The sequence below is a fragment of the Pleurodeles waltl genome, chromosome 1_1, assembly GCF_031143425.1.
Source record: "Pleurodeles waltl isolate 20211129_DDA chromosome 1_1, aPleWal1.hap1.20221129, whole genome shotgun sequence".
Lineage (NCBI taxonomy): Eukaryota > Metazoa > Chordata > Amphibia > Caudata > Salamandridae > Pleurodeles > Pleurodeles waltl.
This window is the reverse complement of record NC_090436.1, coordinates 145822180-145848712: the sequence shown is the minus strand read 5'-3', so window position 1 is coordinate 145848712 and position 26533 is coordinate 145822180. Positions and strand designations below refer to the sequence as shown.

Below are 26533 nucleotides of genomic sequence, written 5' to 3'. Positions count from 1 at the left end.
TTCATGAGGATGTCTTGTGCCATGTGGTATTGTGGGGTCTGGGGAAAGATTGCATTCGGTTTTACAGTCACTTTCACTGGTTCCACTCCTTTCATCAATCCCACCTCTTTCCCTGTCATATCCCACACTTCCTTTCCGACTGTTTCTCGTAATTCAGCTGGAATATCTTCTTCAGTTATCATCGGGAAAAGGCAAATCAGAGGATACTCCTCATCGACAGTTTCCATCTCGTCCCCTTCTACACTGTCCTCTTCTTCCCCATAACTGCTCGTCTGAATTTTAATTCCCTCGTTCGAACACATAATCGAACATCCCAACTTGCACAATAGGTCTCTCCCCAACAGTGCTATCGGGCTTGAGTCACATACCACAAATTTGTGTAACCCTTGATAGTTACCGATGCTGACTGGTACCGGATCTGTAATTGGGTTTGTCAGGTGCCTGTTTGCTACTCCCACTACTTGAACTGTTCTCCCTGAGAGTGGCAAATTCGGTACTTCAATGCTCTTAACAGTTGAACGTGTGGCTCCTGTGTCAACCAAGAATGAGACACGATGACCCATTACTCTTCCCTCCACATACGGACCCTTTTGATCAACTTCCAAGGATGTTGCAAGCACACAATCTCCTTCCTCTCCTGAACTTTCACTCTCCCATACATTGTTTATTCCACTCTCACTGTGTAATGGAAACTGTTGTACTGTGCCATTTGTACTCATTACCTGACCCGAGACCTGTGGAGGAACCATCACTTGCTGCTGACTCATTGGTGCCAAAGGTATTTGCATTTGCTGATTAGGTACCATGGGAAACTGCTGTTGCATTGGCTGCATTTGCGTCATCTGCATACGGGGCATCTGCATCTGCTGCGGCTGCATAGGTTGTAATCCCTGCGACTGATTTATGGTCTGAAAATTTGGGTTTGGACCTCTCATTTTCGGTCCCCTCATTGTCTGAAATGCATTGACATCATTGTTTTGCTGACCAACACCTGCACCTTCCTGCACCACCATCAGGCACTCGCGTTTCCAATGTCTGACAATTCCGCACACGTGACACTGCATCACCTTTTTCAATGCCTGCACACCATTCGGAGTCACAACAGTGCTCAAATCCGGACCATTATTCCCAAAACCTCCTCTGCCTCTGCCTCTCGCCTGTGGCTGAAACATCATATTTCCCTGCAATTGCGGCTGCGGTTGCGCTACCTGCTGTTGGAACCCTTGCAACCCCTGCAAACCTTGGAGACCTGTCTGAGCTGCTTTAAGTTGCATCATCATCACTTTCTCTTTCAACTTTTTCTGTTTCACTTCAATTTCGTCGCTACAGTATTTCGCATAATTCAACACCTCATCAATAGGTTTCGACTGCCAACAAATCAAATGCGACTTTATCATCTGACTTATCTCTGGTCTCAGCCCTTCCACAAATCTAAACACAAAATGAAGCATGTCCTTCGCCTCTATTGTTTCTGTGCCACTATAGTTCTTGAACGCCTTCAACAACCTCTCATAGTAACTATGAATCGACTCTTTAGCCTCTTGGGCAGTTCGATCGATCTTCTGCCAATCCACATTTTTCGCGGCAACCTTCGTCTTCAAATGCTCAATCACCTTATAGTACAAGCTCATTACCATAGGTGATGGTGCACCCGTGTCCCTGTCTCTCTCTGGTTCACTTGTCGGCCAACCTACAGCTCTTTTGCAATCCTCCCACAAATCTGCCGGAACCACAATCTCAAAGAGAGTGTTCAGGTCTTCCCAGAGACATTTTGCAAGCTTCACAAACCTATCGGTCTGTTGATACCATTCAATCGGTTTCTCTCTCAGTTTGGGAAAATCATCCGTAAAAGACTGAATGTCACTTCTGTGCCATGGTACATGTATTAATTTTCCCCCTGCTGTCTCCCTCATTGGTAACATGGTTACTGCATCACTACTCTGTGGTCTTTTCTCGTTGAGCTCTGGGACACTGTCTTTCCTCTTTTCCTTTCTCTTTACCCATCTGCTTTCCCATTTGTCTAAGCACCTCCACACTTGTGCACTCTGCAGCAATTCTCTAAGGTGCGCCTTCATGCCTGCTGACCTCATGTGTTCAAAGTCTGTGGTCCCGAAATCCAATCTATAGCTCCTGCTCAAGTGTTTTGTCTTGTCTATCTCAACCCCATTTTTGTCTGCTATTTCTTGCAACCTTCTATGTACCTTGTTCACTTCTCTCGTAATCCTGGGACATAGATACCTCAGCTCTTCTTCCGAATAGGACTCTAATCTATTCACACCCATAGTCCCTTCCACCAATTCTTGTGCTTCCATGTTCAACCTGACCCTATTCAGATAGTCTTCTCCCTTCCCACTGGCTGAGCTTTGTGTGGAATTCAGACTGTTGAACCACTGTGTCAGCTGTTGCGCATTCAACCCCATCAGTGTAGCATTCACATCGACTGCCATAGATGGTTGCGGCAACTTTTCAGTGTTCGATGATAGCGGTATCATCAGTGGGGGACTCGACCTCACCAGTGTTGACTGAGCACATATGGGACTAAACTCCATCAAGGACCCAGATCCAGTTGGCAGAGCCGCTATCGGAGTTGTCTCTGGAGTGTTTTGAATGCACCTCCTTTCCATCCCGCCCTGCACCATTGATCCTTGACTGCTCATACCTGAATTAGGCTGAATATACAAAGGTACCGGTGGACCTACAGTAATGGGTAGGGATATCGCATCTGCGTTCTGTCCATTCCCCATGTTCTGAGACATGTTCATTCCCACACTATGGGTCATCATTGCCGGCATGCCCATCTGACTCCCCGTCATCTAAGCATGTGCGTTTCCCCCCTGCATCTGCTTTTGAGGCATCAGAAACTGGGTTGATTCAGCTTGTGCCAATGTTGGGTTGTGACCATTCTGTACTCCCATTACAGTCGGGTCTAGAACCATTCCCGTACTGTTGTCACTGCTGTAGTACCTTGGGACCTGCGGCTGATAATTTTCTGCTGGTTTCAATATGGGCACATCTGGATATATTCTCCTAACCTGCGGTATCTGCGGGGTGAACAGTAAACTCGGGTCCTTAGATCCCGATGACGCTTCTGAACCCGGAGTTTCATTATTCTGTACCGGTGCCGGAGGGGCAGAACTGGTACTTGGACCTTGTCCACTCTCTGCATAAGGTGGTGGACGGTCGTTCAGCAATTGCATGATTAACTCCTCATCCTCTAACTCCTCTTCTCTTCTCAACTTTTCCTCGTCCTCTCTATCTTTGGAACACCTCCCATTTGTCTTACAGGTAGCTTTCTTGCCTGTCGCCTCTTCTTCCTTAGTAATTGCGGGGAACAATTTTATCCCCTGCAATACATCTGACCTCCACACCTTCTGTGCATTATCCCACCTAGCGTCCGCTAGTGTCTTTTCTACCTTCCTTATCCTGGTCTCGAACTTATTTTGCTGTTGCTGTCTAGCCATTAGTTCCCAAATCGCTAGAGCCTCAAACTGTGCTGGCCTTGGGGGTACCTTCATGTCGTACATCGCGAATCTCAAATTCTCTAGGATCCTTATATTGAATGTCCCATGGATCGGGAACGCTACGCTCCCATGTTTCTCTGTCAGTTTGTGCCATTGCTTTAGCCAAAGGCACGGAGCTACCCCTTTTTCCTCCATTACAATGTAAGCTGGTGTACCTTCGGGCGGCGTCTCCTCTCCTACGCTCGCTTTAATGTAAGACTCCCCCTTCATCGCACTCTTTAATGCTTTAAAAAATTTCATTTTCTCGTCTTTTATTTCACAAAGTTTGTAATCAATAGGTGACTTTAATTCCCGGAATACTCTTCGCTTGCCTTTCCCCTTCCAATCGAGCCCCACGGACTGCGTCCAATCCGTGCGCGACCCTTCTCTGCAACCAACCTATCCCAACGCGGCTCCTAGTGACGTCACACTCACACACACTGCGGCTGACAAAGCCTCGCGGTTTGTCCTCCTTCACTCAGCTACTCTCGTAACAACTTCTGGCATGTATCGCGAGCTACCAAAAATTATAATAAAACAGATCTGGCGGTTTACTACAGGAAAGGTAACACAATCGCTTCAGGACCTTAGGGATTTTTCACTAGCCTCGGCAGTTATTCCATCTTTCTCGGTCCCCACGTTCGCAAGCAAGTCTGACCCGCAGACTGCTCTCAACTTGTCAGTGATCTATTCTAGTGCACTTAGAATTTTGTCAAAGCCCGAAGTCGAAGTTTTCTTTCACTCCCTTAACACACGTACCGACTCGTTGACCACGCCCGATCAACCTACTAAACCGACCAGACCACAACATAAAACAAGTGTCTCATACACTTTTCAACATACTCCGGAGTCTCTTGACCTCGCAGGGCCCGTCTCAACAACAACAACCACGTGGACCTTTTTCTGCACAAAGCGCCACATGCACATGAAGTTCGACGACTTCCCTACTCTCACACTCGGAGTCGCACCTCCGCTATTTCTATGAAGTTCGACGACTTCCCTACTTCTACACTCGGAGTCGCACCTCCGCTATCCTCTAAAATCCTCGCAACCTTTTCAAACAATCTGCGGCAATAAGCTGTGCAAGCGCAAAACCCTAACTTCACTCATACCGTCACCAGTACCGCCAGCGCTGATCTCACACCTCCATTCTCTCCATTCGCAAGCTCCGAGATCCCGGGAAAGTCGCGGTGGACCTAGCCCATCATCATTCTGTCAATCTGTTTTACCCAAGAAAATCTAATTCAACTTCTCGAGTGGGATCTCAAAAGTCGAAACCGTTAATTCAACACCATGTATGTCTCGAATGGGGTCCCAAAAAGTCGAAACCGTCCTCTGCTACCATCTACTGATAGAGCGTTCCGTACCAATAATTTACCTATATTTGGCCGCTCTTTAGGCCGATGAATCTTTTGGCTAAGTGGGACTCTCTTCACCCGAGATCAGTCAATTTAATCAGACCAATAATCAATAACGAACATAAGCAATACCCTGATCAACATAACACTTAACAATTAACCCAGAATACATTTCGGCGAACCCTGACCTTTCGGTCAGGAATGACCACACCAGTTTATTCAAAGTTAATGAATTTATTTCCCTATATTAACAAAGCTAGCACAATATAGATGTGTCTCAACACCAAATGATAAACGTAAATGAACATTAATAGCTGTCCATAACGACGAAACAGATGCAATCTATGCAGCATTTGAATAACAAGGCTATTCGATAATAGCAATGCAAATCACTAAAACTATAATCTGTAATGAGCTAATTGCATACATTAGTCAGCATAACAAGGTCTCAAATTGCATCGTGCAACAAAAGGAATCCTCATCTAACCTCAAATTAGCATCGGCATATGGGACTTCATGCAAAAACAATTTAGCAACATTAATTTGGAAAATTCCTAGCTAGGACTCTTATCAAAAATCAGCAGTTGGTTACCTAAAAGAAACACAATGCAATTGTACAATTTCCTTTCATATTTACCAATTACAATCAGCATTCAAGGAAGTCTTCGTCCAACAGGTACCGTTTCTCGATCAGCATGGGACGGGGCAAAGGGGTAGGGGTGGACGGGGCAGTTGCCTCACGGCGGCAAGATAAAACTACTACTTCATGCAAAGGGATCAAAGTTAAAGTCTCTAGGGCAAGAATCATATAAAGTCTCTTTCTCCTGATTAGAGAAAGCATCAGAGTCTCTTTCAAAATGGCGTCGCAGCAAGGTGGGCCATAATAGCTGCAAAATGGCTGCTTTCTTCTCGTGCACCTGGTTTAAATAGACAACAGTTCAAATCCAGTAGGGTCTTCCATTGGAGGGTTCATAGGTTGGCTCCAAATTATCCAATCAAAAACAACAGTTCTCAAGCTTTTACTTAAGCATACATTATCCTTGGAGACGGGTACGCAAGTTGCAACATTTTATACCAATTAACTCACTTTCAGAGCTTCCATTGTCCGCACCTGCAGATTGACCTTGGAGCAAAGAGAAAAATGCCAGGCTGGCACGAAACCTTAAGATAAGCATGTGAACGATCTCAGTGGAAAAGTACAGCTTCAAGCAAAAATACACGTTTATTAGCACATTGGAAAAATACGAGCATCTAAACCGTGAGACCAGGCAACTAGGCCAAAGCCTCCACTAAAGTTATGCTAAGCTAAAACATTTCAAACGAGCAAATCATAGCACACGTTTATGATTATGTCGGATTAGTGCAATTCTAATACATCACGTTATATAAAGCACGCTTATAAATGTTGGCGAACTACTCTAAGGGCACATTTTGTCCCCGTACAATCTTTATTAGTTCGGTTAAAGCCACACATGATTATTGCAGTACTACGTTTAAGCGCTAATAAATGTAAAACCTTCATTTCTGCTTCATCACTACCACTTCAGTCCAAAAAGCAGCGACTCCTGGACATTCCATAAACATGTGTACGTCGGTGACGTTTGCGACTCCGCATTTAACACAATGCACCATTTCCCCTTTTTTAATTTTAGTTAATTTTGCTGGGGTAATATAAGCTCTGTGTAACACATACAGATGGTTCTTTCTCAAAGGGGCAGGCTTGACTATCTCAAAGCACATTCTCATGGATTCTTGCCATCCTAACTGCGCTGTTTCTTTCATCATAAATCCTTGCCATAACTGCTCATGCAATTTGAAGTCACCATCAATCAACTATTCATTTTTTCTGCTTATTCTTTTTGTGTTTTTTTGAACCTCTGTTTTTCTGCTTGCCTTAATTGTATTATCTAACGCTTACAAATGCAGTAATTGCTATTGTTTAATTTGGATTCATTAACTTACAATTAAAAAAGTCTGTTGACCCGCTTAGGTAGTTTATCACGGTGTGTGGCTGATTAGCTCAAAGAACTGCTACAGATATCTGATGTTCTGTACTCCTTTATATATCAAATTGAAAGAGTTTTTGAAAGTCAATAGCCTTTTCTTTAAACATCTCACTCCAGAATTGATGTTGCTGTTCAGACTTTACTGTAGAGCGGAGGCAGCCAATCGATTCCTTGCAATCTCCTCAGTAGACCAAGGCTGTATTGCATCTGCGAGTCTATTGTTTATGTCCTTTGAAATATTGCTTGCGCGCCTCACTCCTGCACGCGGTGCGCAGTCCTGCGCAGAATCAGATCCAGCGTCGGGGAGTCTTTAAGAAGCATGTTCATTATTATGAGCATAAAGAACAGTGATGAACGATGCTTCCTGGAGAGGGTGATGGGAGATCTGTCACACAGCTGGGTTCCTGAAGTATCAAAGATTTCTTGCAACTGTACAACAATTTGTCATCCTTTTATCAACCTGCCGGGGCCCTGGTCGATCTTTGTCCAAGGCGTTGTAGAGCATGAAGAGCTATTACACTTTGTGAAACAATTATGTCTTTTGATATCTGAGAATAATAAAAGTCCTGTGGGAGCGTAGCACGATTTTGTTTTCTCTTCTCCGCCAGTGTTTACCCAGCATATAAAGTGCAGGCAAATGCTCCAGCTATCGGTAGACCTGCCAACTTTGAAAATATGTTTACGGTGCCTTAAAGGTGAGGAGCTTTGCCCACATCACCATGGAGAGGGTGGGGTCAAAGATAGGCGTGTGACATAGAGTCTGGCACTGCCTATACCAGTGGTCTCCAAACTTTTTAATGTTGTGCCCCCCAGTTGAAAAATAAAAATCATTGGGTACCTACTCAGAATTTTTCCCAATTACTTTATAAAGACGGCAATGTTTAAATATGTCTAGACCTATTTAAACATTGCAGTTAAGTAATGTTACCTTTTTAAAAATGCAATAACATGCTTCTGCTTAAAACAAAGGCCTGCTATTAGTATAATGCTGCTTTTGGCCAGAGTCTGGCGCCCCCCCTGGGATTACTTGAGCCCTCCCTAAGGGGCCCGCCACCCAGCTTGAAGACTTCTGGCCTAAACAGACCAGCGGTCAGTGGCTGATGCTATGTTTTCAAAGTGGTTAGGCACATAAAAAATTAAATTAAATATAAAAATAAACTTACCTTCTCAGGACAATCTTCTGCAGTAGAGGAACACTCAAAGTTCCTCCTCCTTCGCGCTGCTTGTGCTGTGGCATCCGAGCCAATCCAAGCACTGCTCTCTTGTAGCTTAAAATGCTAAATTGCAAAAGAGCAGTGCTAGGATTGGCTGGAGCAGTCACAGAGCTCCATCGGACACCTATGGGGTTGCTCCTCTGCTTCTCAGCTGCCTTTCAGCTGAATATTGCAGAAGCCTGAACTGCGCATGTCAGGCTGTCCACAATGAAAACATCCGCCAATCTGACACGCACAGTTCAGGTAACACAGCCCCAGGTCATCCCACTGTATTGCTATGATGCATCGGGGACGGTCAAGAGGTCAGTGCCCCACATCAGCGGCAAAGTGCATTGCCTGAGGTATGGGAACTGTAGTACTGCGCACAGTGGGGGTGGGGTGAGTGAGTGTGAGGACAGGGTCAAAGAGGTGGCTAAAAAAACTAAATATTCTGTAACTTTTTTGGTCTTTCGCCGTCAAGTAACTACATATAAAATAGTGTACAACTTAAATTAAAAATAAATGCAAGCTAAGATAATCAGTGGGAAATGCACTATTGCATATTATGAAACATCTGTTAGTAAATGCACTGCAGAGGCCTGTGCAACCAGAGAGCCACAGAACTGAATCCTGGTTTGTACAGTGGGGCATAGTGACTTGATTATGTTTAGTGTTACGAGGTCCCAGTCAGTGACAGAAAACACTGTATGTAAGTCATTATTTTAAAGTTGTATTCCACACAGGAAAACGTTGTCTGCTACAAAATGTGCTGAAATGTTTAAGATAAAAAGGTGCTTCCAAAATATAGATTTAAGTAATGCCCAAACAGTATGTAGTGCAGTTTGTTTTATAACTGTCCATTAAAAGCACACACTTCCCAGCTCTGCTGGTAACTCCCTTGCAATGCCACTCATAAAGAATAAATCTGTCACCAGGAAGCTTCACGATATTCCAAAATTAAAGCCAATGCCAGCTTCCAAGCACCCTTTACATTTGCATATTAACCAGTTGTGCACATTTACATTTCCTTCAGGCAGGGAGGCACCCTAGCAAGAAGGCCTATTTAGCAGTCTGATCCTCTCTCGTTTTCAGATTACAGGAGACTCCCTGCCTTGCATTTCAGCTGAAGCATTTTAACTCTCAGAATTAACCGCCCTGTGACAGTTGTCTTTTCACAAGAAGTAAAGTAACTGTTTTTCTAAATTAAAAAATGATGAGCACGTCATACCCCTCAGATCCCGCCCCGATGACCACTGGAACAGGTACCCCTCCAAAAAAGAAAAACAAATATTAAAGAATTCCGAGCCTGTCAGTAGCATCCTGTTGAGGTTGTAAAAAACCCTGATGGAAGTCGGAGGCCCAGAGCCTCCACACACAGCAAAAAACCCGCTCCCTGGAGAGGTTTCCAGCTCACTTTATGTGCACACCATGTGATATCAGCTTTTCACTGGGAGACCATTTGAGGCAAACTTCCTGCTAGTGGAAAATCTGCAAGTTTATCTATGGGTAGGCATAGGCAGTGCTTTAAATGGGCAGGTACTGTCCGGTACTGACCACCTGCACTTCTTTATTTAAAGGGAGAGTACCTGCACTTCTCAGCACTGCTGCAAAACATTTAATGGGAAGAGTACCAGCACTTCTCAGGAATAAACAGGTACTCTAAAGAGTGAGAACCTGCACTTCTTTATTACAATATAAAGCACTGGTCGTAGGCACGGAACACTAAGATTTTTGTAGATATAAGTGTATACACTTGGGGATTTCTGTGCATTTCCAAAGAGTTAAAACTTTTCAAAAAATTTCAGCATAAATCTACGAATAACAAAGTTACTACTTTGATTCTAAATTTGCCCCATCAAGGCTAATTTGCTATTCCTCTAATAAAAAGACCTTCCAGTTTTAATTCCACCTGAATCCAGCCTTCTTATATATGTCTTCTACAGTAATGAAAAGCCTGGAGGCAACAAAGAAATTGCACAGAGACAATAAGCCTTCTTTTTTACCTATAGGCACCAGGCAGTTCCCTGGCACCCATTTTCTGTCATCTTCAAAAAAGGAGTACTTTCGAGTTCCTTATGCCTCAACCATAAGCCCGGTCCTATTTAACATATATGTAATGCGTGTAGCCAGTGTCTTCAGGTCTGACAGCTTTTCTTTGCATATGTAGGCCGATGATACCCAAATCGTGGTGAAATTATGAAGCATGGACAGAAGCGTGCCCGTCCGCTTAGATATTGTTTGATAGATGTTGGAATGTGAAAGGCAAACAATTTCCTTAATCCCAACACAGATGCATCCCCAGATCCACACAGAGGATGGAGCCGCACATCTGCAGAACTCAACTTTCTTGCTTGCAAACACAAATGCAATCTCTCAGCCTTTTCCATTAGTTTGAAATTTATGGTGTCAACCTGATTACAACCCTACTCTAGTAGGCCTAGTCAACAGAACTAGAGGCGCTTGCTTCGCCACTCTACCCATGGTCAGGAAGAAATGTACTGTGCTCCCAGAAACCACACTAAAGAGTGGCATAATGCCACAAACTCTTCAAGGCTAGACAATGGAAATGTGCTCTCCTCAAAAGTCTAACGCATACGTGCCCCAGACATGATTCAGAAAGGAGACTCATGGGTTGTTAAGCCACAGATAGCTTACTTTTAGCGGTCTTCCGCCTGAAATTGCCTTTGTTTCAGTGCACGTCAATGGGGCAAATGAGGTCCCCTAATATCTTTTTTTAAATCTCCCTCTTTGTAGTTTCAAAATGTTGCGTGCATGCCAGCGGTCTGCCTTCAGGTGGTACGATATGCCACTGCCCATCTTCTGCCCTTCTACTTCCTTATATAGAAAATATTTCCCTATTGAACGCAAGAAAATTGTCCCATAGAGGAGAGCGCTGAAAGTTTACATTTAAGTAATGCTGCATGGCTCCCACAGCCTGTTTCATGAGAATAACTTTTAATGCTAAGAAACCTTTGTGGGTATTTAAGTGCTCTATAAAATTAATTTCATTATAATCATCAACATCCAAAAGATCTGCCACTCACATCCAGGCTATATTTATGTGTGATTTGGAATAATAAAACACAGTACAATTTGGTCAGCCCAAAGCCTCCTCTGACGTCCCGAGCTCAGAAAGCACCATGCTGCAGTCAGACTGGTTGCCAAGGATGGTGCATACAGCCGCATTACTCCAGTACTTCAGAACCTCCATTGGCTCCCACTGGAGGTCAGACTCAAGTTAAGATTGCCTTTCTAACCTTCAGAGCTAGGTCCGTCTTAGAATCTACACCATGTTTTTCAGAGAAAATAAAGTTGCCTTTTTGGAGCTGAAAGTCCTAGGATGAGCTGTATCCTAAGGCTAGAATCTCGATTACTTGGTCTTTTGTCTAGCTTGGCGACAACAGCCTGGAATGGACAGTCAGACTCCCTAAGAGTGGAAGGGCCCTAGCTCTGCCTTTGCAAAAAACTAGTTAACTTCAAGTTTCTCCTGTAATCCATGTGGAAATCAATACAAAATAACAGAAACGATTGACATGTTTGGTCTTTCTATCCATCTTGATTCACACAGGTGTACAAGCAATTTAGAAAAGTGTAAAACGAAGTAAAATAACTTGGGTAATGTGTCCTGATCTAAGAATTTGGTTAATTTCTACTCACATGCATATAAGTGTGAGTCAGGGGCAATGACCTCTAGAGACAACCAAGGGAAGCTTGCCTTTACTGGACAAAGAGCATGCTGTTGGAGAAAAACCGAAATATTACTTGAGATTATATTTAAAGCATTTATAATTCCACATAGGAAGATCTTAACAATGTATGTGTGTAATTGCAGATTTTTACACACCACTGTAACAACAACACCTGAATATTTCAGAGCATTAGATTACAAGTGGTTTGACTAGCAGACAAGTATTGCATTTATACATTTAGGGGTACAGCCACTTGATGCTCAACAGCAGCCAGGCGAGCAGTGGTGCGGGCCTCCAGAAGAAAATACATATTTTCACTCATGCTTCTGCCCCAAATGCCAGCTAAGTAGGTGCAGAAACGCATCCTCGCAGCAGCACAATAAATGCAGCCTTTGAGTGCCAGGGCCTGGACTTTAATGCAACATATGTGATGCAGGAGATAAAATAGGATCAACTCAATAAAATCTACTCTTTAGTCAAACCCTGGTAACAAAAGGCAAATGGTTATTGTTGTGCCTTTTGGGGCAATTTGGAAGACATAGGGAGCCCCTGTGGGAGCTTCAGGGGTAGGGATGTGATGGGGAATAGCACAAGGGGAGAAAGCAATAAAATTCATGCACTGTCAGGAAATCCTAAAACAAAAAGAATATGTAGTTTCATGATGTGAGGAACCAAAGGATGCAAGTTATTCAGTCAAAAGGGTAGGAAAGAAGCTATGCTCCCAGGGAAGGACAAAGACAAGAAAAAGAAGGAAAGCTATGGAATAAGAGTTTGCAAATATGATTAATATAAAAGTTGCATTTGCACATTACTATAGAATAGTATTGATGTCTTAGATAAACTGACAACATATCACCAACTATAGTGGCAGTAGTAGTGGCTGCTGCCAGGAAGGTGGGGGAGGGGCAATAATAATATTTTTAAAAAAACGTACCTGCCGCCTCAGTTCTTATCATCTTCTTACTCCCCTCCCCACCCAATCCCGACGTTTCTCTTGTGCTGGTACCCAGCTGTCTGAAATGCCGCTCAGGGAGGGCGTGAGAGACTACGCTTGGTCTGCACCCGGCTGTGCAATACAGCCAGGTGGAGAGTTCTAAGTCCGCATGATGGCCTCAGATGGGCGGCCAAACTGACATGCGCACTTACAGGCACTGCCCCACTGGCAGGTGGGGCCAGCATCCTCTACCTGCTGACATGGAGGATGCTGGCCCCACCCCACGGAAAACTAAAGTGATAATAAAATACCTTTATTATCACTTTATTTTTCTGCTTTCTGCAGCGGGGCGGCGCTCCTCCGCCATGGCGGAGGGGCCGCACCTGAGTGCCAGGCCCTGGAAGCCCTCACGGTCAAAAGAACCAATGATTTCTCCCTGAAACAAAGCCCTTCCTCCAATCATGCATGCTAAGGTCAAGTCGTGGCATCAACTTTTTTTGGGAAAGTCACGTTATTATGCTACCCAACTAGCTATCAGAACATCAATCCACTAATGTGGGCTACTTCAAGGTACTCGCCCTTGTATCATTCCAGATGACTGTCCTGTGTTAGTCTGCACCCGCCTAAACTCCAAATGCCAAAAACAACAGATGATGGACAGAATGCGGAACAAATCAAACATTCACCCCAGTCACCGATCTGGGTTTAATCCATCCTTTTTTTTGCTTGACATGCCATTCCATTCCAGTTTGGACCCAGCCATATGCAAATCAGTCTTGACCCTGTTCCAAATGCCAGCATCCTTCTGCAAGAGCCTGCGAGCTCACGATCACCTGCCTTCAGGAGACAGCACTCTTGTAACTGCTTTTAAGCCCTGGGTCTCTAGCTTCTGATCGGCAGAGACACTCCGGAGCCGCTCCACATGTTCGCAGCGAGCATCCCATCAAAAACTATATCTGATCGCCTCACTTACCCCTTCATCTCCAGAAAAGTGTCTAAATAACTCCAGGCCTGTCAGAGGTACTTGTGGGTTCAGTTCGAAACCTTTGTGGGCCCTAAACGTCACGAGCACCCATTTCTAAGCAAAAGTAAAATATGTCCTCAAGTAAAAATAAATGACAGCGGCTCTGGCGTCCCCTAGTGGTATTAGCAGTTGGCTGTCTCATCACAAATAATGAAAATGTAAGACTTGTTCAAAAGCTATAAAGAGATATTTTCCAGAACAGGCGTGAGGCATTGAAAACAGCAAGAGGCCTGGGGAGGGCGCCCATTCTGCCCTCCGCTGTCCTCCTGACGGCCAGACAGAGTGCTGTGTGTAACAGATCTGAATCCAGCCGGAGCCGGGTCAGCATTTTGTTCTGACAAATGTTAATACGTTTTATCCTTTTCGATAATTAATAACAGTGTTCACTTTAAAGCAACGAGACAAAAGATGAATGATTAGTGTGAACTTTTAATGTCCAGGGACGGAATTGCAAACAGAAACAAAAGTTTATTCACAAGGATTCACTTTTGACCCACAGCACTCTATAGAAGACCAGGTTAATGCGACCATTCCTGTAAATGTTCATTACTGATCTTAAACAAAATGAAGCCATTCTAGAATAAAACAGCAGGAGCAACGGGTCGCCCGGGCAAGTACCACCTCGCCGATTGATTATAGTGGGGCAGTATTTCTGGGTGGAACAGGCAAATTAATAAATTGATTATCTAAAATCCAAACCTATTCTGCCAGGAGAGTTCATGGAACTCCTAAATGTGCCGTTGTGGACTATGTTCAGACCCGTACATTAGGTCCTCATTCCATGTTCTGTTGGTGATGTGCACATCCCTCAGGAAATAGTCTGTCTCCTTGGTTACGCAGAGGTCTTTAGCGCCCTCGTTCTAAACATCTGTGGTCCACAGGAACTAACCTGATCATCATTTGCTAGTCTGAACACATGTGTTTGGGAAAAAACAATAGACTGTTTTGGCTCTGAACTGCAGTAGCAACCACCCACCGACACGAGGCTAATAGACAATCTGGCACCGTCCAAAGCTAAACTTAAGACTCCTTCATACACATGTGTGCACGCAGTTCATATAGCTATACAGCTATTATTGTTACGGTAAGGTATGTATTACCTGGTATGGCATCTTATGGTATGTATGGTATGGCATGATATGGAATGAATAGTATGCATGGTATGGTATATGTATGGTACGTATGGCATGATATGGTATGCATCATATGGTATGGCATCTCATGGTATGTATGTTATGGAGTAAAATGGTACTTATGGTACGGCATGGCACCATATGGTATGGCATGATATGGTATAAATAGTATGCATGGTATGGTATATGTATGGTACGTATGGCATGATATGGTATGTATCATATGGTATGGCATCTCATGGTATGTATGTGTGATATGGTACTTATGGTACGGCATGGCACCATATGGTATGTATGATTAGCGATGGCATGGTATGGCATTGTATAGTATGGTATCGGAAGGTATGGTATGGTACGATACGGTGCAATATGATATGATAGAGACAATTAATTTATTAATGTGTGCCTATCCCATCTCAGGCACACTGCAGTCGTAAATAAGAACATCCCTCTCATTTTAAGCATCGCATTTAAGGGGCGGGTTGACTGTGAACAGAAGTACTAAAAATAATAAAGCTGTGTCATGAATTCCCATTGAAGCATCCATCCATTCATCCATCCATCCAATCACAGCCCAGTCAACTAACGCCGCGTTAGTGCGTTACTTGATTGAGAAAAGCATATTATGCATTCTCCTACTATTCCTCAAGCAAATGTTAGTGAGGGGGTTCTTGTACGCCGAGATGTACAGCCATGGGCCTTGAAGGAGACAAACACACCAGGTTTACTGATGTTCGATGGACGACGCCCTTCCTACTACCACCAACCAATCATTGCCAAGCATCACCAGCTTACCTCTCAGAAGCAAGCATCCCTGGCTCTCCGGCTCAGCAGGGGGAAACTGCAGCATCATGAAATGAACAGGGCTGTGAATGAACATTCAGTTTGTAAGTCCCCACCAGAGGACTGGGAAGCAGGAGCCCCAAAGTTTAGGTCAGCGATGGGAGCTGGGAACAGCCAAACCTCCAACTCTTTCTGCAAAGTTGATGCTTGGCTATAAACTACTTATGTTAATACATAGCAATCAGTTTCGGATTTTGAGTTGGAAAGGGCTACCCCAAGAAGCTAATAATCCAATGCCTTGCTGAGCCAAGCACAATTTCAGTGAGAAAACGTGGTTATATCTCCTGGTAGCCACAGCCAAATGCAGTAGGCCTTTTCACTGAGAAGGGTGTGTTGGGTACCATCAAATCAAGAGTGACGTCAGAAATCCAAAAAATAAGCACCCAAACCTAACGTAATAAGCAAGGTAGGAAGAAAAATGCTAACATAGAAGTAAAGGAACCACTGAAATTAATTTACAACGTTTTAAGGCAAAAAGCACCAAGAAAGCCCCAGTTAAAGTCAACGGTTGCAGCTGACCAGAGCGTAAGCAGGATCTCAGGCCAACCGTGAAGGAGATGAGATGGGGAAGCCTAGCAGGCCACACCAGCCTCAAGTTTTACCTCGGTTCATACTCCTCCAGTGGGCCAAGGCATGATGCTGTAACTGGTAAGGGTGTCATGAGGTTGTGTACTTCTTTTTGTGGGGTCCCACAATAGCTTCAAACTTTACGTACCAAATTTGCGAGCAGTAAAGGCCGTCAATTTGTAGCTGCCAAAGTTTTGTTTTTCTTAGGGAGCCTTGGTACCTTGTCCTGATTCTCCAAGTGTCCAACTCATTAACCACTTGCTTTTAGTGCTGGAACACCTACTCCTGGTCTCTCCTACAGCTGACCTCTCCACCCTAGGCTCTCAGTGGGCAGGTTGCTCTCCAGCCAGTGATCCCGCACTGGCCCCTGCGGTCAGCTCCTATCTGGGCACATGATTTTTCCACACAGGATAAAACCTTTTTTGAACCATTTGTGCTCCTGTGGCTAACAGAGAGCCTGACCCCTGGATGCCAGTATTTTACAGTTACACAGGGGATTGGTGTAAAAGTACACTACAGTCCACTTAGGATATTTACCATGTGTGCCACAGGTGCATTTCATGCATTGAGTTACTGTGGGATAATTTAAAAGTTAAAAAAGCTAGTTAGGTTTGCTGTAGCCATCGTAATGGTCAGATAACACACATTGGAAAACTCAGTGGCATTCAGACAATGCTCAGAGGTTTAAAAAATGCCAGCAACCTCTGTCTAGAAAATGTGAAGAATCTTGAGAGGGCTTCAGAGAGATGAAGTCCCACAGACAGATCCTCATTGGAGGATTGTTCCTCTGCTTGTTCTGAGTCTATCTGAGGCCTTTACAAACGTCTCATTTCTCTTCTGCCCAAGGATAGCATTATATTTGTTTTTATACATAGCTATTCTCCTTTTAGTCATTGAACATTTTATACTCCTTTCATTTTCCTGCTGCTCAGACTCTGCAAAACAGTGTCCTTACATGTTGCCCCTTTGATAACTTTTTAATGCTGATAGCCAGGCGTTTTGGTTGAGTGAGGAGTCTGCATGTATTGAGCAGTGTGAAATGGTTGAATAGTCACCGAAACCTTCAGTGTGAACATTGCAAGGCATTAACCTGCTTTGCGCATTAGCCCCACAGCTGCATTTGACAAGCAGAATTATGCTGTAAAATTTAAATTGCTGCTGGAGGCGTTTTTCTTTTCTGTGCTCAGATGGTGCATAATATAGAGGTTGTGTACTGCGGGGAGTGATTGCAACCGAGGCTCTCAGGCACAGAATAGATACATAACAATCATTGGCAAAGCCAATAGGTTTTGCCTATGTGAAATCTGTTGGCTTTATCAATGCTATTTTCGCTGTGCGACATGACGTCAAATCAAAAAGAAAAAGCACTGTAATGTGGGCACCACTGACCGCATCATCCCACTTTTTCTGCCCTTAAAGCCATGTTGCACAGCAGCCCACACTGCTGTGCAACATGTAAAAAAACACTGCTGGTGTGGCACACAGAGAATGAGAATGGGGGGTTTGGGTGAAATAATTGAGGGTGAGAAGGGTGGGGGATGGATGACAAACAACACCAAGCAGGAGGAAGGTGGGAGGCGGCTGAAAAAAAGTGAACGGTGTGGGGTGGTGGGGGAAACAACTGAGGGCTGGGGTGAAGGAGTCTGTGGCCAATGGAAAGAAGTGAATAGACTTAAATGGAGCTAAGAGGTGAAGAAAATGGTATCCGCTTTTGCTGGATTGGACCTCAGTTAGAGAGAGCAGGGGCCATATCAAGGCATCCACAAAGGTGTCCACAAAGAATCCGAGACCAGCTGGAAAGACGTCTAAGTGGCAAAACTACTACCTTCTTCAACAGGATTGTTCATGTCTGCATCAGTTTGTGCTGTGGACAATGATGAAGCAATTGGAGAAATTCAAGTCATCTTCTATCGAGCCAGATTTTCATAAGTAAGGGAAAGCCAACGTGGACCTAAGTACCAATGAAGTGCAATAGAAAGTGATCACTGGTACCTTACTAGGATTCTTTCTCCTGAGGAGTAGGGAACCAACTACCAAAAAGATGAGGCCATATTCACGTACTAAGTAATAAATCTGCACAGGTAGTACTACGCCTACATATGGGTGTCAGTTTAGTACTTTTTGCAACTCATCAGCATTCCCAGTAGTATGCCTGGAAAGCTGCCGCAGACAGAGGTTTCTAGGCATACCACCTGGATTGTGATGCTGCAGCTCCCACAGGGCCTTATTTCCCCAGATGGATTTCTACATTGTTTAGGATTTTGCACGTGTGGAATGGGACCACATGTGCAAATTAACATTTTTTTTTCTCTGGAACGAATTGTTTTTCTGATGGATAAAGCCCTTCTCCTATCACCCCGCCCCCACTAAATCTGACGGTGATATGTTCCCCTTCCCATCTTGGATGGGGCATTATTCCAGCCCTTGGCTGGAGTAAATTTCTGACAGGTGGGAAGGAGTCATATTGGAGCTTGGGAATGCCAAGAAAGGTGCATGTTTATGGGCGTACCCAAGCTCCAAGACAAACCATGCCTTGGATCGCTCATTTTCTGCCGCTACAGAGGTATTTACGAGTAAGGATTCCTCTGCACCCAGAGATTTTCTGCACTTGTAAAACCATTGACACTTGCCAGGAATCCCTTTGTGAATTCCTAGAGGTCATACAAAATGTAAAGCAGCTTATAAAATTATGTTCACAACCAAATTTACAGGCAGAAAAATATTGAATTAAACACTTTTGAGTAGTAATTTCCTTTTTTTTGTTCTCCTGTACCTACCAGGAGTTAACCCACAGGATCAGAGGCCTCTATCAGAGCCTCACAATCTTACAGAGCTGTTCCGGATGCCTCAGCACTTGACACAGATCCAAGCCCTTATCAGCATGTTCAGCTCTGCTCCTCTGCAAAGCGTCCCTGCAGCATCCCAGATTCACAGCCCCTTGAAAAGTGCTGACTCTCACTTCTGTGGATGGAGATGCCCTTCCGTGTTTATTACAAGCCTCAGCCACACAATAATATCAGTTCTGAATGTGCATTGATAGAGCGTTCCGTACTAATAATTTACCTGTATTTGGACGCTCTTTAGGCCGATGAATCTTTTGGCTAAGTGGGACTCTCCTTACTCTTAATCAGTCAATTTCATTAAATCAATAATCAATAACGAACATAAGCAATACCCTGATCAACATAACACTTAACAATTAATCCAGAATACATTTCGGCGAACCCTGACCTTTCAGTCAGGAATAACCACACCAGTTTATTCAAAGTTAGTGAATTTATTTCCCTATATTAACAAAGCTAGCACAATATAGATGTGTCTCAACACCAAATGATAAACATAAATGAACATTAATAGCTGTCCATAACGGCGAAACAGGTGCAATCTATGCAGCATTTGAATAACAAGGCATTCGATAATAGCAATGCAAATCACTAATATTATAATCTGTAATGAACTAATTACATACATTTAGTCAGCATAACAAGGTCTCAAATTGCATCGTGCGACAAAAGGAATCCTCATCTATCCTCAAATTAGCATCGGCATGTGGGACTTCATGCAAAACAATTTAGCAACATTAATTTAGAAAACTCCTAACTAGGGCTCTTATAAAAAAAATAAGCAGTTGGTTACCTAAAAGAAACACAATGCAATTGTACAATTTCCTTTCATATTTACCAATTTCAATCAGCATTCAAGGAAGTCTTCGTCTCACAGGTACCGTTTCTCGATCAGCATGGGACGGGGCAAAGGGGCAGGGGTGGACGGGGCAGTTGCCTCACGGCGGCAAGGTAAACTACTACTTCATGCAAAGGGATCAAAGTTAAAGTCTCTAGGGCGAGAATTTCTTAAAGTCTCTTTCTCTCGATTAGAGAAAGCATCAGAGTCTCTTTCAAAATGGCGTCGCAGCAAGTTGGGCCATAATAGCTACGAAGTCTACAAAATGGCGGGATGTCCAATAATGGCTACTTTCTTCTCGTGCACCTGGTTTAAATAGACAACAGTTCAAATCCAGTAGGGTCTTCCATTGGAGGGTTCATAGGTTGGCTTCAAATTGTCCAATCAAAAACAACAGTTCTCAAGCTTTTACTTAAGCATACATTATCCTTGGAGACGGGTACGCAAGTTGCAACATTTTATACCAATTAACTCACTTTCAGAGCTTCCATTGTCCGCACCTGCAGATTAACCTTGGAGTAAAGAGAGAAGTATGCCAGGCTGGCACGAAACCTTAAGATAAGCATGTGAACGATCTCAGTGGAAAAGTACAGCTTCAAGCAAAAATACACGTTTATTAGCACATTGGAAAAATACGAGCATCTATATCGTGAGACCAGGCAACTAGGCCGAAGCCTCCACTAAAGTAATGCTAAGCTAAAGCATTTCAAACAAGCAAATCGTAGTATACGTTTACGATTATGTCGGATTAGTGCAATTCTAATACACCACGTTATATAAAGCACGCTTATAAATGTTGGCAAACTACTCTGAGGGCACATTTTGTCCCCGTACAATCTTTATTAGTTCGGTTAAAGTCACACATGATTATTTCTCTCTACGTTTATGCGTCAATAAATGTAAAACCTTCATTTCAGCTTCATCAATCCCTCCTCTGATGACTACTTGTCATCACACAAACTATTCCCACAAATTTTATTCCATTAAAATTCTGTCAGTTCTCTTTTCCTTTTAATTCCCCTAGTTTTTGCTTTGTATTCTTCTGCCATTCTTTTCATCATTTTCTCTTCCTTCCTTCTTTTAATTCTTTCCATAATCATTATTATTCCCCTTTTTATTCCCCAAATTCCAAATATGCAAATCAGTACAATTAATATTCCCTGTATTATTTTTAGTAATATTCCATTCCAAATGCCCCCAATCCAATTTCCCACTGAAGCGAGTCCTTTTCCAACCTTCTCCCACACTCCTGGTTCTTTCAGTTCCTTCAAATCTGCACTCTCTTTTGTTAGATTAGCAAGCATAGTTTTAATTTTCACACTGTTGTCTGGAATATACGTACAACAGTGTCGTGCACCAAGCATTTTGCAAACGCCGCCATCCTTTGCTAAAAGAATGTCTAAAGCAAGCCTGTTTTGAAGAGTCATAGCTCTTTCCGCTGCAAGTTCAGCATCTATCAGGATTATAGCACCTGAAAACTTTGTCAACATGTTATCCACTATATTAGACAACTTTCTTATTTTGATGGAATTCAACACAACTCCCAATGAAGGAATCATGGCTCCAAATATATCTCCTACCACAGCAGCTGCGGTCTCTCTTTTCTGGATACGATGGGATCCAGATGTCTTTGGAATCATCGATAGGTCATCCAGTTGATAAACCTTTGGGAACACTATACCCAAATAACATCTCCCCCACCATCCTTTCGGAAGACGATAATAGGCATTATACCCACAAATGTAATATACACCTGGAATGACAGGGTCAAGTCCGTTCATCATGAATGTCCATTTGGCCTTAAAGATAAACGTATGTTTACACTCACTCGCTCCTACAAAAATGTTGTCATAATAAGATTCACCTCGATGTATACAAAATTTCCCTACATGCCAAGCATCTAAAGCTATTCTCCCTTGTGTTTTTATTGCAGCAAAATCATAATTATCTACTGAAGCCCTCTTATGTAGCTCTTTTTCTAATTTCGCATTCATTTGTGCCCTTCTATCATCTGTACAATCTAAAAAGCTTATTTCTACTGCAGAGAGCGAGCAGGTAAGGTTTTCCCTATGAGCGTGAGCCGTTTCAAAAGGTTGCATTGGCTAGAAAAATTCCCTCATTATTTTAGCATCCCAATCTTTAGCAATCTGGCTTAGCTGCGCTATTATAGGAACATATGCAAAGGTAACATCATAATTTGAGTAAAAATACTGTATGTTAGTTTGACCATAAAATCTAGACATTACTATACTACATGTAATCCCGTATGTAAGAGGCATGTGGTGATAAGTCACCCCTTCCTTTACTGATGTCGGTATCTGTGTACACACATAACAATCTTTCGCATCCATAGTCTCAACATATTCTGTTAATAAGCGATAGAAAACGTTATACGAAAGCTCTTTCTTATCATGCAAGTGTCTCTCATCTAATTCTAGTCTTTTCAGTGCGGTTAGTTCAGTGACAGTAACAGGAGCAAGAGTAGAAGCATCAATTTTCTCATTCTCACCCTTTCCATGCATTGCAAGCACTATTGCCATTATTATTAGTACACATGCAATTATCAAGCCTATACACGCATATTTACAATATTTCTTTCTACTGTTTTGCGTCATGATCTGTATAGAATCAGAGAGCTAGAAGCACCTATAAAGAAACTATTTAGCAATTCAGTTACAAAGCTGAACGAGCGCAATGTTCACACAGTCTTCTTCAAGAGGCCAGTCACTTATCGGTTAGCAGCATTTGTCTCAATTCGGCAATAACTCAGTCAGTTCAGCAAAAGTCTCATCCGGTTTAGCAATGTCTCAGCTGGTTGTTTGTATCACGTTGGATTGTAGCAAGCAATATCATTTATTACCCTTTCAATCGACAAAGTCCATAAAACTTTTCTTTTCTATTGGTATCTCTTCTTCTTCGTTCTCGAGGCTAAGAGATACAAACTCGTCAGTCCAATCATCATGAACTACATATGCCCATTCAGGACCGGAATATCTTCTGTTCGGTATCCTTTTCCTTTTCAATTTTGCTTCTCTTTTCGATTCTGCTTCGCTGGTACTTTCCTCTTTGGCCAAGTCTTTTCCTTCACTTGAGGATGGTACCACGACAGACACTTCCTTTCTTTTCTCTTTCACTTTTGGCCTTTCTCCGTCATTCAAACTTTCTTCAGTCCTTTGTTTTATTGGTGATATACTTAGTCTCCTCTTTGCACCATGTCCATTTGATGGACCTGCGATCTTTTCTGAGGAAGCTTGAACCTTTTCGTTCTGTTCTGCCTTGTCCCCTCCTTCTGGGGAATCAATCACGTTCTCTTTCCCTTTTTCTGTATCGTCTGCTTCTGGGAAAGCCCTCCTCTGATCAGGCTCTCCTGCTTTTTCACCTTTTTCGAGCCCTTCGTCACCGTTACTTTCGTCAGGCTCTTTATCACTTTCAGCTGCTTCAGGTTCCTTGTCACCTTCAGCTGCTTCAGGCTCTTTGCTACCCTCAGCTGCTTCAGGTTCTTTGTCACCTTCAGCTGCTTCGTCGCTGTCTGAACTTTCTCCTTGGTCTTCCCCAAGTGAGTTGGTCTCTTCGTCCTCAGAGAATATCTCTCTCTCTTCCGTTCCTGCCTGTTCACTTTCAGTTCGGTTTTGCTCTGTCTCAGCACTCAGCACTGTTTTATCAGGCACTGGCAGTTTCAGCGCTTCAACTTCCTCATCTGTGGGACACAACACTTTCTTTGTGTGACTGGCGTGAATCCAGTTGGGAACCCCCGCACACTTCACAGCGGTAGTTGTCGTCAGGATCACTTGGAAAGGGCCTTTCCAACGGGGTTCCAGACACGACTTCCTCACGTGCTTCTTTACCACGACCCAGTCACCTGCTTTCAGTGCGTGTCCTGGACCTTGGATCGGTGGTAAGGTGGTTGCTTCCACCTGGTGAGAGAAAGAGCGAACCACGTCAGCCAGACCCTTGCAGTAGTCTAACACCATATCATCTGTAATATTCAAAAGCGCGTTTGCGGGAACTGCAGGAAGTCTCATAGCCCTGCCCATGAGAACTTCATGCGGAGACAATCCAGTCTTTCTATCAGAGGTGTTTCTCATTGACATTAGCACCAAGGGCAATGCGTCAGGCCATTTCAAATTTGTCGATGCACATATTTTCGCCATTCTTGATTTCAGTGTACCATTCATCTGCTCCACCAGTCCTGATGCTTCAGGGCGATAGCTACAATGCAGTTTTTGCTCAATGTTCAGCGCTTCGCAAAGTAACTTTATCACCTCGTTATTGAAGTGGCTTCCCCTATCTGATTCTAAAGAGATCGGGAATCCGAAACGTGGTATCAACTCTCTCAACAATAGCTTTGCAACTGTAAGGCTGTCATTTCTACGTGTGGGGTATGCCTCGATCCAGTGACTAAAATTGCACACAATCACCAACACATACTTCAGACCTCCATGCACAGGCATCTCAATGAAGTCCATCTGCATTCGACTAAACGGGCCACTGGCCCTGCCAATGTGGCTCGCGTTCACAACTGTTCCCTTTCCTGGGTTCATCTGCTGGCAAGTGACACATCGATGGCAAACTGCTTCTGCAGCTTGACGAAATCTGGGGTTAAACCAATCAGTTTTGAACAATCTTATCATGGCATCTCTCCCTAGGTGAGCTTGCCCATGATAGAACCGCGCAAGCTGTGATAAGAGACTATTTGGCAAAACAAATTTTCCCTCATTTGAAACCCATAACTCGTCTGGTCTCTTTATACATCGTGATTTAATCCAGGAATCTCTTTCATCCTCCCTGACGTTATTCTGTAGTGCTTTTAATTCATCTATTGTATCTACAACTTTCAAGGCAAATGCTTCAGCTGGTTCGAGTTCTGGCTCACTTATCGAATTCCATTCATCTCTGAGTAATATACAGTTCAAGGCACAAAATCTTGCGACTTGATCCGCATATGCATTTCCCAGAGAAACATAGTCCTGTCCTTTCGTATGAGCACTACACTTTACCACTGCAACTTCGGCTGGCATTTGAATGGCGTGTAACAATTCCCTTATTCTTTCCCCATTTTTCACTGGGGATCCTGAAGAAGTCAGGAAACCTCTCTGTGACCATAGTTGTCCAAAGTCGTGCACAATCCCAAACCCGTACTGACTATCAGTGTAAATGGTGACTTTCATCAATGCAGACAGTTGACATGCTCTTGTAAGGGCTACAAGTTCTGCTACTTGTGCAGAATAGACTCCTTGAAGCCAGGACGCTTCCAAGACACCTGTTACAGTACATACAGCATATCCTGCTTTCAAAATTCCCATCCCATCTCTTAGACATGAACCATCAACGAAAACAATTTGGTCATTTTCATCAAGCTTAGTATCCTTAATGTCAGGTCGAGGTTTTGTGCAAAATTCAGTCACCTGAAGGCAGTCATGCTCGACGTCTTCAGCGTTCTCAATTTCAGCATTTTCACCAGGAAGCAAGGTTGCTGGATTCAACGTAGTGCACCTTTTCAGCTGCACATTCGGTGAGCCCAGAATTATCGTTTCATACCTTGTGAGTCTTGCTCCGGTCATGTGTTGCGTTCGGGAGCGGGTCAAAAGTATCTCAACTGAGTGAGGGACCATGACTGTTACTGGGTGTCCCATCACTATTCCTTCACTCTGAGTGAGGCTGATACCAACTGCTGCTACGGCGCGCAAACACCCTGGAAGTGCTGCTGCGACCGGATCCAAGGTAGCTGAAAAATATGCTACTGGTCTGTTTACGCCACCATGGGCTTGGGTCAAGACAGACAGAGAACATGCATCACGTTCATGACAAAACAATGTGAAAGGCTTTGTGTAATCAGGCATACCTAAAGCTGGAGCCCTGCACATGCATTCTTTCAATTCGATAAAAGCATCCATCTCATCTCCTTTCAACTCAATTTGATCCAAGGCATCCTTCTGGGTCAGCTTCAGTAAAGGCTTTGCTAGAGTTGAGAAGTTGGGGATCCACTGACGACAGTAGCCCACCATTCCCAAAAACGTTCTCACCTCCCTCCTTGTCTTTGGTGGACTCATCTGAAGTACACTCGTTATTCTTTCCTTCATTATTCTCCGTGACCCTTTCTCTATCTGGTGACCCAAGTATTTCACTTTCTTCTGACAGAACTGCAATTTGGAAGGAGACACCTTGTGTCCATTCCTTCCCAAATGGTTCAACAGAGCAATGGTATCGGCTGTGCAGCCACTTCCTGTCTTTGATGCAATCAGTAAGTCATCAATGTACTGTACTAGGGTTGACTCGAATGGCAATTCTAATGCTTCCAAATCTTTCTTTAGAATCTGATTGAATATCGACGGTGACTCAGAAAACCCTTGAGGAATTCGACACCAACTGTACACTCTGTCTAAGAACTTGAAGCAAAAGAGGAATTGGCTGTCCTCATGAAGAGGCACCGAGAAGAATGCTTGTGACAAGTCGATGACTGAGAACCACTCGGCATCGCAAGGGACTTGAAACATTATCACAGCTGGATTTGGTACGACAGGGCAACACTTGACTATGATGTCATTTATTTTCCTCAAGTCCTGCACAATTCGGACCTTTCCACTTGGCTTTATTAGTCCCATGAT

The 26533-nt window shown here is 43.6% G+C and overlaps 1 protein-coding gene across 2 annotated transcripts in view; it reads left to right on the top strand.

Moving 5' to 3' along the window:
• Positions 1 to 26533, top strand: part of MYO5B (myosin VB) — an 842958-nt gene that overhangs the window by 608101 nt on the left and 208324 nt on the right. The gene's annotated exons all lie outside the window — the stretch shown is intronic.